The following is a 12,699-nucleotide window of genomic DNA, read 5'->3' as shown; positions in this document are numbered from 1 at the left end:
GGGCCTGGAACCCAAAATAAAGTAGAAGGGTAATTTTAGTACCACTCAGCATAGCATAGCATAGTGGTTATGTTCCAAAACAAATAAAGGTATTACTATTTCATCCAGATGACTGGACCTCCATATAACATAAGGATTACCATGCACAGCTTATCTATGACTCACATAAATTCCAGCAGAGAAAACCAATGATTTTCATGAAATGTGGATGAAGCAACAGGAGAAATTTTAGAATTCATTTATCCAGACGCAACTCAAAGCTTAAATCACAAGTACTGTAACAATGAGGTTCTGTCAACATTACCCTTTCAACCAAGCTCTGCCAATACCATCTTTGCAGCCTTGTGTGTCAGTTCCTAGAAAGTTCGCAAGAAAGGACACAATCATTCTGCTTAAGGAGTGCATTCAGTTGATTATGAAACGGAAGGCTGAGAGTCAGGTACTAGCTATGCTAATATAAACATTATCTGGCTTTGGACTTTTTAGGGATAGTGTGTATCTCTATGCCACCAAAGTTAAATGTGAACGAATTAAAGAGATACTGTATGTGTCACAGTATTAAATAATTGTAAATGATGTCACTTTATGTTTAAAGAATATAAGTACTGGCCACAGTATACTAAAGATTCATCATTGAATATCTTCAATTAAAATCAATTATTCTCCCTACGTGATTATAAATCTGTATTTGGTGACCAAATAAATTGGATTTTCTTTTTAAACCACATAATTGGCAACAGAATTAACAAAAGCTAACTACCAGATTAAAAAATGTAAGTTACCTAACTAGCCAAGTTGGTAAATACCCAAATTTAATATTCTAAATGTATGGCATAATCTAGAACAAATACTCTCATTCTAATATTAGAAACATTACAGATGCTGACAATTTATATATATTCCCTAATCTTAGAAAAACCATTAAAAGATGAGATGGTCCATGAAATACTATTTAAGCAACGAGAATGAACTGGCTGAGAGCCAGGGTAAAGCCTTTTCCTCTCTTACCTTATATGCTGGACTAGCCACAGACTCCCTCCCTTACCATCTCAGGTGAAACTACCCATTAAAAATGAAAGCATCCTAGAGTTAAATCTGAAGCAGAAAAAATATTTAACTGAGAGGCTTGAATACAAGACACAGTACTTCATTTTTGATCTTTAAAACATACTTCAAATATTTTAGCATTTTTTAGAAGTTCTGAAGTAATCATTAGGCCATCTCCCTGGCAACTTCCATACTTACATAATAAAATTAGCCTTTAAAGGTTTCTGCCTAGCTTTTACTGATGTAGTCAAGTACTCCTGATTCCCTACATACACATACAAAGCCTGCCCTAAGTTTTCACCAGGGAACAGTAACAGGTACATACTGATTCTAAATCCTATTCTGCAGAATCTCTTCTTTTGGCATCCAGTTCCCTGTCTCAAGAACACGTATACCTCAGATCCCCTTAAAAGCGTCTTTAGCTATGCCTTGAGAATTAACAAAATCAGTAAAGATACTAATTTCTTTTTTGTGGAGGGCAGAATGTCCAGAGGAACATAGGAAAACAAAAATATTCATTTCTGCTATTTTAAGTACTTCCTTGTAACAAAAATTCCCTAAACAATCTGGGATATTAACATAACTCAGATTAACAAGTCACTTTATACTTTTGCTACTGGATGTTAGAAAAGTCATTCATTTGGCTAATTTTGGAATTAAACTTTGTTTAATTTCCATGCTTATATTCCCTCTTCAGGAATTACACTAATGTCCTAAGCTTACCTTCAGTGCATTTTCAGAAGCAGCAACAAAATATGGCAGCAGAAATATGATCACATGAACTAGATGCTTAAATTTCAATCTAGCAAACTCTATGTAAGGGTTTTGAGATGAAAAATCTTTTCTTATAGAGTGCTAAAATTAAGAGCCAGATATGTAAACACACCAAAAGGTTCCTTTGCTTTTAAATTCCTGAGAGTCGGACGATTAATAAGATATTGTTTAAACTTTTTAAAGTTCTTCCAGAAAATCTGAGGTGTAACTTACAAGTTTTAAAGCCCAGCCACTTTGTGACACACAAACACACAAAAAGCCAAAAGAGTTAATTACATTTAAGAGCTTCAGGGTAATAATGTTGCCTTTATACCATTCACACTCTTAAGGTACACAGGTTCGCTTTTTAGTAGGAAATAAAATCAATTTTCTGACACTCATAAATCTCAAGCCATTAATTTACCTTCCTCTACCAAATCATTGTCAACTCGGTAACTCAAAAGATTTTTCTGATGCAGGTAGAAGAAAGGTGATAGGAAAGAGTAAGGGGGGGAAACAGTAAATTATGGTTTAATTAAAAGGGAGAGTCATTCAGAATTAACAAGCAATTAACAAAGGAATTGAGGAATTCCTATGAGAGTAAGGAAGGGGGTAGCTATAAAAAGGTCTCAAAGCCTCAGAGCAAAGTAAATGGCACAGTAGACCAAAAGATAACGCAAAACACCGAAACACATTGCACAGAGAGAAAGTGGAAAAATGCGTTCCTGGGGCAGAGAAGTTATAAAATGTTAAAAATCAGGCACGGGTAATGTTTTTGTTTTTCCTGGGAAACTGAGGGGGGGGTTGGGTTAGGAAAGGTTGCATTCCCAGGCAACCACCCTGAAAATAAAGCACTGCCTAATGAGGTAGGGGCCAGGAATAAACAATGGGGGAGGGGAAGGCTGGCTCATTACCTTTATAGACGGTGCTGATCAGAGGCACTGTGCCTTCTGCTTCCCTGGTAAGTGGGTAGACCCCTTCCTGCTTTCGCGTCTTCTTCAGCCAGCTCAAACCTAGAAAAACAGAAACCAGTAAGTGGTGCAGTGCCTCAGGGGTGAGGAGGGGGCTCTGAAGAAGCGGGAGCTCAGGAAAGCGACAGGAGAGTGGCAAGGGCAGGCGAGAAAAAGCAGAGATTTTCCTATCTCCTGCCCTCCCAGCCAGCCCTCTTCCCCTCAGGGGAGGTATCTGACTTTACCTGTCTCCTCAGCTGCTGCTTCTCTTCCTCCTTTTAGCCTCCTCCACACTCACCAACTTCTCCATTGAAGAAATACCCCAGGCAGGGCCGGACCCTGGTGTTCCTGATCCTCCTTGGTGCTTCACGGCCCCAGCCCGGCGAGCATCCAAACAGCCGAGCAGGCTGGAGGTGACGGTCCCCGCTGCCGGGCAGCCTCGGGGCAGGGGTGTAGGGAGGCAGGGAGGAAGTCCCGGCTCCGGTGGGGGGGGGGCAGTCCCGGTCCAGGGCTCGGAACTGGGGGCTGCCGCGCTCCGGGCCGGAGGCTTCCAGCTACGGAGGGACCCAGGAGGTCTCGGGACAGCAAGGTCCTAGGTCATACGAGGTCCGAAGTGCCAGCCGTGGGGTCTCCGGACAGGGGGCTTTCGAGATGCACTTTGCACTGGGCCACCCCTGCCCCCTCCCTCCAGCACTTTGGGGTCACTGGGATGGGACCAAGCCTTCAGCAACCAATCAGCGGCCGCAGTGGAGCCTGAGCCTGGAGCCGTAAACCAGGTCCGGGGTGGGTGGGGGTGGGGGGAGTGGGGGCGACTTGGTTGGTTGGTTGCTTCCCTCTCTCCTCCTTATCCCCAGCAGCCCCCACCTTCTGCCTGCCGTAAAGCTGCCTCTGCATTCGCGACAGTTAAAGGAGGCGTGTCGACCGGGACTGTGACTCGTCTCCGATTGGTCTCACTCACTTACCCCCACGGCTTCCCTGTGGTGGCTTCCGAGGCTCCGCCCCCGACGTGGGACTCTAAACAGTTGCTAAGAGACACTGTACGCCGAACGCGGTCTTTGCGCATGCGGGAGGAGGGGCCAGCGTGTACTTTCTGTGAACTACGGTGGCCCAGAGAGGGCAGGTGTGTTCGCTAGAATGGCGGTGTGAAGAGAGTTGGTCTGAGCCAGATCCCAGGCAGATAACCCGGAGCAGCCGCTGAGCTCGGCGGCCGGGGAGACGTGAGTGCTGCCAAATGAGGGGCTGGTCCAGGGCTTAAGGTTGGGAGGGCGGCAGGCTCAAACAAGCGAAGAAAGGGGTCCTGTTTCTCCACCCCTGCTCAGCGCTTCTCAGACGCAAGTGTCCGGTCCTTGGCGCGTCTGTCAGTCCCTGAGACCCCATTAGCTTCCAGGCTGGGAATGCCTCGCCTAGAGTGGGAGAGGGGGACTCTTTGGGATGGTGACGCCGGTCCAAGGGCTTCCCTGAAGGGATCGCAACGTTGGCGGGTTCCTGTGAATGAATGGGAAGGGGGCGTGGGGAAAATGCGAGATAGACTGATCATGACATGTTTATTAGGCGCATTTATTCATCTAGCAAGTGTTTTACTGGCCAGTGTTCTAGTCCTTGAGGAGACAACAGTGAACAAGATAGTGATTTCGGGGAGACAAACACAAAATTATGAGATAGGGATGCGTTATATGAGGAAAATCAAGCAGAATGGTGAGATCGATTTTGACCAGGACGTGATGGGCTATAGCATATTAGATAGGTAGTGCTATGGTGTGAATATCTGTTCCCTTCAAAACTCACGTGTAATCCCCAGTGTGGCAGTACTGAGGGGTAGAGTCTTTAAGAGGTGGTTGGATCATGAGGGTTCTGTCTTCATGAGTGAATTAATCTATTAATGGATTATCATGGAGGTAGAACTGGTGGCTTTATAAGGAGAGACCTGATAACACGTGAGCCTGCTCGGCCTCTGATCACGTGATACTTTGCTGTGCTGCCTCCTGACACCAGGTGTGGCTTGTCAGTCTTAAGACTTCCCAGTCTCCAATACTGTAGACAATAAATTACTTTTCTTTATAAATTACCAAGTTTTAGGAATTATTTTATAAGCAACAGGAAATGGACTAAGATAGTGAGGAAAGGTCTCTGAGGAAATGACATTTGAGCTTAGATCTGAATGACGAAGAGCCAGCCATGCCAAGATCTAGGGAAAGAATTTTGCCAGCAGAGAGAATTAGAAATGCAAAGCCTCTGATGCTGGCGTATGCTTTGCTGTTTACAGGAACTGCCAGAGAGAAGGCTAGGGTAGTTGAAGCAGAGTGGTGGGAAAATGACTGGTAATGAGACTGGGGGATGAGGCACAGAGATGAGAAAACGCCAAAAGTCAGATGTTGAAGGGCCCGGTAAGTTTTGTTTAGGAGTTTGGACTCTCTTCTAAGGAAAGTGGATTGATTTTTCAGACGAAAAGTGGGTGTAGGATGGGCCACGATACAACCACTTTGGAAGGGATCAGTTGCAGTTGCCCAAGAGAAAAGTGCAGTGAAATGCACAATAAAATGACAGTGAAGATAGATTCAGCTTTTTTATTTTTGGCACATTATAATTTCATACTTTCATAATTTCTACTTTTTATATTTCCATTTCTCCTTGAAATTGGTAGCTGAATTATAATTAGAAACGACTTATTCAGGACTGTTAAATGGTATCAATTTTTAGTAGCTTTCGATCTTTCAATTCTGCCATGATTTCTCCCTTTATTTTTTCTTAACAGCGGGACTCCAATGTAAAAAATGAAATAAAAGCAGTATTTTATTAGTATTGTAAATGAAATGTATAGGAAGCCATTGTTTCAGATTAAACTCCTGCGCTAGGCCCCACAGACCAGCCCAAATCAGAATCAAGTCACTGGTGCTAGATGCCACATAATCAAACAACTTAGAAATGGGCCAGTTGTCAAAAAAAAATTCAGAAGATACACAGCAAAGAATCAGAAGTGGGCTTGGTTTACCTGAGCCAGCATGATTAAAAAAAAACTCTCTCCTCCATTTTGATTCATCAATCTGTCTTTCATTCTCTCTTTTTGCTTCTTCATCCCTTTTTAGCCCACCTCCTCTGCTCAGCTAATCAGAACACCTTTTCTGAATTTTTAGTTGAGATGCTGCCAGGTTCATGAATTGCTAATAAAAGCTAATTCCGTCTTTAAATTTGTTCATATTTTGTTTGCTTTTGTTTGTTTTTGTTTTTGAGATGGATTCTTGATCTGTCGCCCAGGCTGGAGTGCAGTGATGCGATCTCAGCTCACTGCAACCTCTGCCTTCCAGGTTCAAGCAATTCTCCTGCTTCAGCCTCCCGAATACCTGAGACTACAGGTGTGTGCCGCCACACCTGGCTAATTTTTGTATTTTTACTAGAGATGGGGTTTCACCACGTTGGCCAGGCTGTTCTCGAACCTTTGACCTCGGGTGATCCGCCCACCTTGGCCTCCCAGAGTGCTAGGATTACAGGTGTGAGCCACTGTGCCCAGCCTCAAATTTTGTTTTTTAACAGTTCACATATAATGTACAAGTTCAGTGTTATAACATTTACTAATTGCAGAGTCAAGAAGTTTTGAACTCCAAAAAGAAGGGAAAAGAGGGAGAGAAAGAAATTAATAAATACGTAAGTCGTTGTGGAGAATTTATTCAGCCTTGTAGCAGACTCAGCACCCATTCAGCTCATATAGTGTGTTTGCTAAAGGATGGTTAAGTAGAGAGATGGGGGCCTAAGAACTTGTTGGTAAGGAGCCTGGAAACAGAGTTGTCTCCTAATTCCTGACTCTGTATTTCTGGCCATTTAATCCTGTGTTCAAGTTAAACAACAATTTTTCAAACGATCGAAATACATGATTATGTCATAGCCAAGGAACATCATATTGTCAAAGTTTCACAGAATGTACTGCTAGATCATTTTTAATTGCTTTATTGAATTGATGCTATCAAATTTGCTAACTTTTATAACTTCGGTGATTTGTTTTTTGTCCTCTTTGTGTTGAAACAATTTCAATTGCATAATATTTTTAACAAGTTAATATTGATTAGGTTTTAACAGATATACTTCATTTCCCATTTACTTAGTTAATATAAAGCTCAGAAAAATGGGAACATCTTACAACATATAAAAGAAATAATTTGGGATAAGTATTTATGAAGCAATTCATGAAACCCTGACTCATTCAGAATTGAGTTTATTTCTTGAGTAGGAAAAGGCTTCATCATTGGAAAAATGCCCTAGTCCCCTGCAGCAATTGTGATTTAGCTGGTCTCCGGGGAGTCCAAGGCTGGGGGATTTTTCCTAGTGTTCTAGTGATGTCAGTGTGAAGGTCAGATTCCAAGGTCAAGGACCACTGCCCAGGAGGCTGTGTCCTGGCCCATAAAGCACTTGGTGGTGGAGCGAATGAGCAGTTTATGCTCTAGTTGGCAGTAGGCTCTGTTCTGGGCCTGCAGGTGGTGTCTGGGGATCTTGGTGTAATAAAGACGGCCACCAGAAAGACAGGTGCAGCACAGTTTGGAGCCCATTATCTGCCTTGTCGCCCAACTTAGTTCAGCTGTACCTAGCAGAAAAGGGAGATGGGGCTGGGTAGAAAAATTGCATTTCAGACCTTGGTCATCCCAGCAAAAAGAATGTTGAAAGAAAGGAAGCTAAATGAAGGCTTTTGAGTTCCTTATAGTTTTGCCCTGGCTAAGGGATTTTGGTCTCTAGGGTAGTTTTAATTTGTACTGTGTCACAACCATTTTAGGATAGTACTTCAACATGTGTTGCTTCTGTTGAGGACATTGTCAGATGTGTAATACAGTAAAGACGAAATAAGCTCAGAACTTAATCCCTGCTATGGATACTACTGTTTACAGTTTTTTGAATTATGTTTTTATTATAGTTTAAAATTCAGAGCTTGAAAATTATATGGCATGTTAAAAGTTTTTTTGATATCAAAACAGCACTAAAATATACTTTGGGACATATTTTAGGATTATTTGAGACATATACACTACTAAATTAATCTTTGGGCAGGAACGTATTCCACAAATACAAGTACCTACTGTGTATCAAATGCTGTGCCAGTAGCTAGACAAGAACCTAACTTGGAAGAACCAAGCAGACAACTCTTAACAGAATTTACAGTCTAGTGCGGAGACATACACAAACCATTGCACAGATCCGTTCAAGTACAGCTGTGACATGCTCTGTGAGGCAGAGCCCCAGAGCTGGAAGACAGAGTATCACCAGAGGACCTGGCCCTGCCAAAGAAAGTCATATTTAAGTCTAAAACAAAAGGGAAAGTGAACAGAAGAGCTTTCTGGGCAGAAGGAGAGGTATTGCATTGAGGCCCAGAGGCAGGAAAGAACCTTTCAAATTAATAAAGACATATTGACGTCCTCCTACTTGAGTTATGTAGATGTTTTCACCATATAAGCCATTTAATTTTTGCAAATCTTGGAGTGTATGCTACTTGGCTGAGGTAGATAGATAATCTCATTTTATCAATTGAAAATCAAATCTTATCTGTATGTACAGAATTTAGGAGTTCAGTAAAATCTGGGTAGTATCACATCTATAGACAGTTCCTAAACACTACTCTGCCACTGGTGGCAGGTTTGTGGGGGCAGACGGAAAAGGGACAAGGCATAGACCAGAAAAGGGGAAGACTAAGGAAAACCTTTCAGTGAAACATTTCATTCTGAAGTACCACTTAAAACATACAGTCATAATTTAGCAACTAAGTGTAGAAAGTATCATCATTCATATTAATACATTGGGGAGTTTCCATTTATTTAAAAAATGCTTGGCATTGGCTGGGCATGGTGGCTCATGCCTGTAATCCCAGCACTTTGGGAGGCCAAGGCAGGTATATCACAAGATCAGGAGTTCGAGACCAGCCTGGCCAATGTGGTGAAACCCTGTCTCTACTAAAAATACAAAAATTAGCTGGGCATGGTGGTGGGCACCTGTAGTCCCAGCTACTCGGGAGGCTGAGGCAAGAGCATTCTTTGAGCTCGGGAGGCACAGGTTGCTGTGAGCTGAGATCACACCATTGTACTCCAGCCTGGGCTACAGAGTGAGACTCCATCTCAAAAAAAAAAAAAAAAAATGTGTAGCATTAGCATAATGTGATAAAAACCGAAGGAGCTCAGATTCCTCATCAATACATCAAGTAGATTATGCAGTGGTTCTCAAAGTGTAGTCCCTGGTTCAATTCTTAGGCTTTCGTCAGACACACTAAATCAGAATCTCAAGGAGCGGGCCCAGCCATATGTGTTCTCATAAGCCTTCCAGGGAATTCTGATGCTGCAGTTTGAGAATCTTCTCTAAATTATCTCTGAGATCTCTTCTACTATGAACACATTATGCGTCTAACGTCCAGCATTAATCTGTACTATGTTTTTAAAAAAGCATTTGCCTATGGTCACATGATAGAGCTACTTGAGAAAGATACTGTTGCCAATAGGCCAGGTCAGGTTCTTCTCTTCTGTGCACAAAAGAATTTGAAAGGGAGACCACAGTGAGAATATAGAAGCTTTATTGCAGAGTGGAAGCAAGTACACACTCAAAAGAGGTGTGCAGTGTGGTCAGGGCCTACCACACAGGTAGGCATAATGAAGGCACAGATTGTTCTATAATAAAGAAGAGGGTTTCCAGGAAATGGGCGGGCAGTTCCCTGAATCAGGGAGCTACCTTTTCTTGACTAAATGTGGTTAATCCAGAACTGCCATGGCTTCAGGTACGTGGCAGGGAGTGGGTGGTTTCCCCAGGGAAGTTTTATGGTAATAGGGGCATAGTGCAGCCCAGAGTCTGCATTCAGTCAAGTTTTTGGCATCTTGGATTTAACCAGTTGCAGCAGGCTTCCTCTTTGTTACACTCTTATCTGTGCCTAAAGCAGGATGTCCTGCAATCTGTCTTCATTGTTGCAGCCTGTTGTAACAGTTCCTTTCTGCTGGGGCCAGTCCTTGTGCTAACCTTTGTGGCTCTGTTTGTATTGCTTTTAGCTGCCTGCAAGTAATCATGCCCCATTCCCTAACTACCTGCCCTAATATGTGTATTTTCTGTTGACCAAGTTTATGTCAATGCTATTATACAATCCCTGTATCATTCCAGGCTTCTGAGAACAAAATCACTTCATTTACATGTCTGAAACCAGTACAGGCTTTTCATGAATCTGTCCAGCAGCTCTGCGTTTGCTGGTACCTGCATTCTGCCCAATTAAAGCTGAACCAGGGTGACCTCAGTCAAGTTGTCAGTTGCCAAATGAATGTGACCTCTTGATTTTGCACTGTTTCTCATCTTTGAGAACACGCCCTATCCCCCTTCAGAGGTCCAACATCTGCTAGTTTCTACTGAATTCCTGATCAAGAATCTGCTAACCAGAGTGCAGGGAACAAAAAAGAATCTGGTAGCTGATGTTTTGCTCCCACTCCCTTAAAATGGGGAACAGGGAGCTTTCCTTCTCAAAGTAAATTATGTCCATTCGTTTTTTAAAAAACAACTTGGTCCAGCATGGTGGCTCATGGCTGTAATCCCAGCACTTTGGGAAGCTGAGGCAGGAGGATCACTTGAGGCCATGGGTTCAAGACCAGCCTGGGCAATATAGCAGGACCCTGTCTCTATTAAAAAAAAATATGGAAATTAGCTGAGTGGTGCCTGCCTGTAGTCTCAGCTATTTGGAAGGCTGGAGCAGGAAGATCACTTGAGCCCAGGACTTCAAGACTGCAGCAAGCTAGGATGGTTCCACTGCAGTCCAGCCTAGGTGACTGAGCAAGACCCAAAACAAAAACAAATTTATTTCATATGTAGACCTGCAATGGAAATAAAGGAGCATGCAGGGCAGACACTGGAATTGAGTATTACAGAGACAATGGCATTTAATTTAACCCTCCCAGCATCCGGTAAGCTGGGTCCCATCATTATGCCCCTTGAACTTAGAAGGACACTGAAGCTTGGCAGGTAAGTTGCCCCTGTGGCGACTCTGATGTGGTGAAGCCACTTGTCTCCAGAGCCCAGTGAAGCCGCCTTGTTGTCTGGGGTAAATACCCAAGGTTTGTCATCTCATCCCAAGGGAATTGAGGACGTGGCCACACAAGGTGTGAGTTTAAGAGCAGAGGTTTAATAGGCAAAAGAAACAAAATAGCTCTCTCTCTTGTAGAGAGAGAGGGGCACCCAAGTGGGTCTTCCAGTTTCCTGGTGAAATGCATGGGGTTTTATAGACCAGCTTGAGGAGGTGGTGTCTGATTTACTTGGGGCCTGAGAGATTGCTTGGACCAGGTGTGCTGTTTGCATAGTGTAAGAAGCTGGTCATCTCACCCTAATCCTTTGTTATGCAGATAGATTCTTTACCCATCATGGCTGGCACCATGTTGCCTGTTCCTTTGCCATACACATGTTTGACAAAGAAAAAGGAAGATGGAGCCTCCACGTTGAATATGCCTGGTCCCAGGCAACCCTTTCCTATTGGCATAGCTGCCAGCATTCACCTATGCAAACTTTTAGCTTGCATATCTATGCTTGCAGCTTGATTTTTCAGGCTGCTTTTTGTTAGAAAAGAAATGATTTTGGGGCTGCTTTTTATTAAAAGGGAAACCTTGCCAAGGACTCTCTTACCCTATCTGTCTAAATAATTTCTTTCTAGCTCCTGTATCATCAGGCTGTTACCAATATATTACTTTGACAGAAAAATGCTTTTAAGTATTAAGTCTTTTATCTATAACTTGATTGCCAGGCTTTTCCTTCATGCCAAAAAAAAATCCTGTTTCACAGTCTTAAGACAATGGTTTAATAAGAAGACAATTTATAAACATGGGACAGAGTTTGTATTCGATCTCAGAAGTAACCTGGGGACTTGTTAGAAATACAAATTATTGGGCCCCACCCCAGAACTATCTTATGGGAAACTCCTAGAGTAGGTAGGGCCCTGCAGTCTGCTTTCACAAACCTGTCAGGTGCATGCCACCATTTGAGCACCAAGATGGTGTAGCACCCAGAGGCTAGTAACAGGCAGTACCCCCTTTAGCCTTGAGGCTAAGGATTGCTGGCAGTTCCTGGAACTTGAAAGTCCAGCCGGCCTTCCACCCCTCCCACTCCAAATCTGGAGCCTCTTGGGGCACTGAGGAAGGTGATGAATGGAAATAGAAGGAAGATTCTGGTACATGGCATGCTGTTGGAAGATATCTGCCCCACTTCTTTCAATAGGGAGGGAGGTGCTCTTGTCTAACCAGACCCATTTTGTTTTTTCTGTCAAAGTTCATGCAGTTTTTGGTGGAGGGAACCAGAATCTTGGAAGACAGCCTTGGTTTGGAGTGCCTCAGCTTCTGCTTCAAGTGTCCCTGAGTCCTCATTAATGGAGCAAAATAGATGGAAGTAGCCTTTTGGGCTGTGATCAGATTTGAACCTATTGTTGAATTAGGGGAAGGCCTCCTATTGACTTTCCCAGTCTATCAGTCTATGTAGTAGCCACATCATATAAAGAAGACTAGTAATTTTTTTTACTTTCAATACTGATCATGAAAATATTTTTTTTATTCTGAATTTAAACATGGACATTATCTAAAGAAAACCTCCCAAAAAGTAGTGACATTTTTTGTCACATAAAAAGAAAGGTTAAATTACTAGGAGCTTGTTCCTTGATAATTTCAAAATTAGGTGATGGGAGAGTGTTTTCTAATGAATCGACAGTGTACTTAGACGTTCTACGTATTTCAGCTGAGTGCAGTGTCATGCCCCTGTGGTTCACCTACTGGAGAGGCTAAGGCGGGAGGATCACTTGGAATTTGAAGCTCTAGTGTGCTATGCTTGCACCTTTGTGAACAGCCACTGCTCTCCAGCCTGGGCAACATAGTGAGACCCTGTCTCTAAATATTCTGTAAGAAAATACAATTGCCTGAACCCAGGAGGCGGAGGTTGCGGTGAGCCGAGATTGCGCCATTGCACTCCAGCCTGGGTG

At 43.1% G+C, this 12,699-nt stretch overlaps 2 protein-coding genes across 5 annotated transcripts in view; one reads left to right on the top strand and one right to left on the bottom strand.

Moving 5' to 3' along the window:
• The window catches only part of ASB7 (ankyrin repeat and SOCS box containing 7), a 47,214-nt gene extending 43,624 nt beyond the window's left edge, over nt 1-3,590 (bottom strand). Inside the window, exons 1-2 of the mRNA XM_032252863.1 lie at nt 2,996-3,590; nt 2,715-2,813 (exon numbers count right to left, since the gene is read on the bottom strand). The gene's annotated coding sequence lies outside the window, so the exon portion shown is untranslated. The remainder of the gene's footprint in view (nt 1-2,714; nt 2,814-2,995) is intronic.
• A 218-nt stretch (nt 3,591-3,808) lies between these two features.
• LINS1 (lines homolog 1) overlaps nt 3,809-12,699 on the top strand; it is a 31,463-nt gene continuing 22,572 nt past the window's right edge. The window contains exon 1 of one of the 4 annotated variants that reach the window (XM_032252859.1): nt 3,809-3,923. The gene's annotated coding sequence lies outside the window, so the exon portion shown is untranslated. Of the gene's footprint in view, nt 3,968-12,699 lie in introns of all 4 variants that reach the window. The other 3 variants (XM_032252862.1, XM_032252860.1, XM_032252861.1) reach the window with 3 other exon arrangements.

This window comes from Sapajus apella, unplaced genomic scaffold, assembly GCF_009761245.1.
Source record: "Sapajus apella isolate SASKATOON/1434 unplaced genomic scaffold, GSC_monkey_1.0 scaffold80, whole genome shotgun sequence".
Classification (NCBI taxonomy): Eukaryota; Metazoa; Chordata; class Mammalia; order Primates; family Cebidae; genus Sapajus; species Sapajus apella.
This window is presented reverse-complemented; position numbering and strand designations above follow the sequence as displayed.